Source organism: Elephantulus edwardii, unplaced genomic scaffold, assembly GCF_000299155.1.
Source record: "Elephantulus edwardii isolate Elephantulus edwardi_28Jun2011 unplaced genomic scaffold, EleEdw1.0 scaffold00011, whole genome shotgun sequence".
NCBI classification, from domain to species: domain Eukaryota; kingdom Metazoa; phylum Chordata; class Mammalia; order Macroscelidea; family Macroscelididae; genus Elephantulus; species Elephantulus edwardii.
Window position 1 is genome coordinate 10,477,542 of NW_006399761.1, and position 3,625 is coordinate 10,481,166.

General features: G+C 37.2%; 1 pseudogene; it reads right to left on the reverse strand.

Annotated features, from left to right (window-relative positions):
* Positions 1-1,847: 1,847 nt before the first annotated feature.
* On the reverse strand, positions 1,848-2,429 carry LOC102866939 (annotated as a pseudogene).
* Positions 2,430-3,625: the final 1,196 nt, after the last annotated feature.

The window sequence follows — 3,625 nt, forward strand, 5'->3', positions numbered from 1 at the left end:
AGCGTCATGTCCCTCTCCAAGGAATAGCCCCTCCTAGTGACATGCCCAAAGTATGTGAGGTGAAGCCTCATCATTCGTGCCTCCAAAAAAGCACTCCAGTTGCACCCTCTCCAAATATGTCTGTTCTTTAGGCAGTCTATGGGATGTTCAGTGCTCTTCTCCAACACTATTATAGCTCAAAGGCATCAATTCTTCAGAAGAACAATTGATGCATCATGGCATAGCAAACTTACATTCCTTTCTTAACATCGTTTTAGTTAACTTACATTCTTAATATATTCATAAGAAATCTTTAAAGAAAAAAGCAAACAACTTCATGTTGGTGTTCTGTGAAAATGCTGGTAGACTATAACCACTAACCTTTTTATTAACCGAGGAGTATGTGACAGTAGAAACAAGATTTTTACTTCTGAAAAAAAAAAAAGAAAGAAAGAATCTTGGAGTTGAGCATTAGAGAGTGGGAAAAGCAGACGTTTTATTAATATGCATGCATCGTTGAATTGCGTGCAAATAGGCATCAAGGGGGATGAGCTCCCTAAAACTGCCTACATGCCTTGCAGATTGAGGTGCTTCTAGAGGGGAAGGGCAAGGTAACAATGGGTAAGAAATTTTCTTTGTGTCTTGGAGGAAGTGAACGAGGTTTCTCCTTAGAGTCAAGGACAGTGACACTCCACGTACTTTTAGCATGTTATCTGGAGGAGTCAGTTCTTGGAAAAAGATCCCATTCTGGGAAATGTGGTGGGTCAAAGAAAGAACAGACGACCTCTAACAGGAAAGACTGATACAAAAAAGTCAAAGAAAAACTCTTATATTGTTATACAGACCCTCCCATCAAGTCCACTCCACTGTATTTTATTCTTTATTCTGTACTCCTGTAATGACAATAATACCCAATCATATGTCCCTTTTAGAACGTTCTCTCCCTCCTCTGTTTCAATGCAATAATACATCATTTCTCCACTCCTTCCCTACTTCCTTCAACCCCGATGTCAGTCGTGTTTTACAACAGTGGCCCTATGCAATATTTGTCCTTTTTGACTCAGATATTTCACTCAGCATAATGTCCTCCAGGGTTACCTATTTTGCATAATATTTCATGAGTTCCTTGTTTTTCTGTACTGCATAGTATTCCATTGTGTGAATATACCAGAGCTCTATCCATTTGTTTGTTTATGGGCACTTGGGTTGCTTCCAGCTCTTTGCTATTGCAAACAAAGCCGCAATAAACATGGGTGTTTATATATCTACTTGGGTGGTGGTTATGGTTTCTTTAGGGTAAATTCCCAGTATTGGAATTGCTGGGTCAAATAGTATTTCTATTTACAACTCTTTGAGAAAATGACATACAGCCTTCCATAGTGGTTGCACCATTTTTTTTTCCAGTTACCTTGGAGTTTATTTAAACTAAGAGAAAAAGGTCAGAATGTTTTCATGCAATACATACTTGGTTTTTTAAGTAACAATTATGACAAATATCAGAAAGAATTAAGGAATGCTGCACTTGTGATCCATACAAAACATCAACATTTGGAGTTGTACATAATTAAAGAAATATCTCAAACACTTTCAAAATACTGTAGTAGCCAGTATATAAGAGGCATGCCTTAAGTGAGCATAGGAATGCAGTTTAGAAAGAAGAGAAAAATCACACGGAAACTATTCAGTTTCTTTAAAATCACTGAGCAAGAAAAGCAACATTGATCTTCACATACTGATTTTACACAATTTCTATACAGTACCTTGACTTAGATCCAAGAGCAAAAGCTAAGACACTCCTCTAGTTTTGGTAAACAACTTGGATGACTTTCCCCCCTGGATTTTACCTGGGAGTAGCCCTTTACATTTTTTTATTTAAAAGAGGGCAGGTTTGGCACTTTTATACCGATGTCACCAATGTTAATATTTCTTGGGATCTCAGGAAGATTCATATTCTTTACAGCTGATACAGCACGGGCTGGAGCTCCTGCTAAACCAGCCTCAGATTTCTCCAGTTTATTTTGTGCATCAATTTGTGTAACAATCTCATTCATGTTGGTCTCTAATACCATTCCCCCCATCACCGTTTCTGGAAGAATATTGTGAACCTTGTCTACATGGAAAATTAAATCCAGTTCACAGACATTTTCAAAACACTTGTCTAACGGTTCCACAAATACTTGAATTAGATCTAAACTGCCAAGTTCACTTTCTGAAGAATCCACACCGAAGACAAAATATAATGTTGCATAATGGCTATAAATCACTTTGTTGTCAGATCCTCCTATTAACAGTCCTCCTTCTAGGAAATTACAAACATTTTCATCTCTTTTCGATACCAAATGGAATGTTTCCCTGATGATTTGTTGTTGTGTATCTTCACTGTAAGGCTGGTAGAACTTGGAGAGCCGCGGCTTCCCGTGGTTGTTGAAAATGAGGATCGCCTTGATCATGGCTGGACCGGGCCGACCGGGTGGGCGCTGGGGATGTAAGCCTCGCCTCAGCATCTTGCCAGTGATCCCCCGGTTGCACCATTTTTTACTCCCAATGGTTCCAGTTTCTCCACAACCTCGCCAGCATTTGTTGCTTGCTTTTCTGTTAAATTTTGCTGTTCTTACTGGGGTGAGATGATATCTCATAGTTGTCTTGATTTGCATCTCTCTTACAGCTAGGGATTTTGAACATTTCTTCATGTGCTTGCTTGCCATCTGAATGTCTTCTTTGCTAATGTGTCTGTTCATATCCTGCGCCCATTTTTCAATTGGGTTATTTACTTTTATCTTGTTGTGGTGCTTGAGTATTTTATAAATTCTAGATATAAGTCCTTTTCTGACATGTCATTACCAAATATTTTCCCCCAAAGGGCCTGACTATTTTGTCCCAGGCTAAGTAGCCTAGCCTTCTCAAGTTCCAAAGATAGCCTGCCAAACATCTTAGTGGTAAAAATGAGTCATTCTAAGCTACAGATTACAAGGTAAACATACAGATATTGTCAGAAAGCTTCAATTTTGATAAGGACACATGCTAATTGCTTCTGTTAGGCTAAGAAAATCCTCTCTTGAAATGACAGAGAAAAGAGCATGAGTCTTATTTTACCTTTGGATGTTGTGAAAGGCTAGTGTCCCTTAATTGAGATTTAATTGTAGCACTTGCAAAAGATAGTCCTTGATGTTCAAAGTAATAAAAAATATTCATTTCATTACAGGTTATTTAAAAAAGAAACTAGTTTTCTACTAAAATATTATAATGTGTTAGTTTTTCATTTTATTGACAGTTGCAGGTACCTAACCATTAATACATCACCATGCTGTAAGTAATTTCTGAAGTCTTTGTGCATTGTGTTCCTTTCCTAGTGATTTTGAGCCGTATCTCTTTTAAAGTACAGTAATGTTGAACCGCATATTAGTATCTGAGGAGATTTATTTCGGATAACTTTTTTTTAAAGTGTCAGCATTTATCAGTATTATTTTTCCTTTAGTGATAATCACTTTTAGTTTACAGCTATTAAGGCTGGATCTTTCCTTTGATTTGCAGTTACCAGAAGAAATAAATCTAGTTCTCTGTAAGGAGTGAAAACAAAAGAATTTTATTAAGGAATAATGTAATTTAAGTTGGACAGCACTAAATAAAAATACAAAATGCTCAGTCA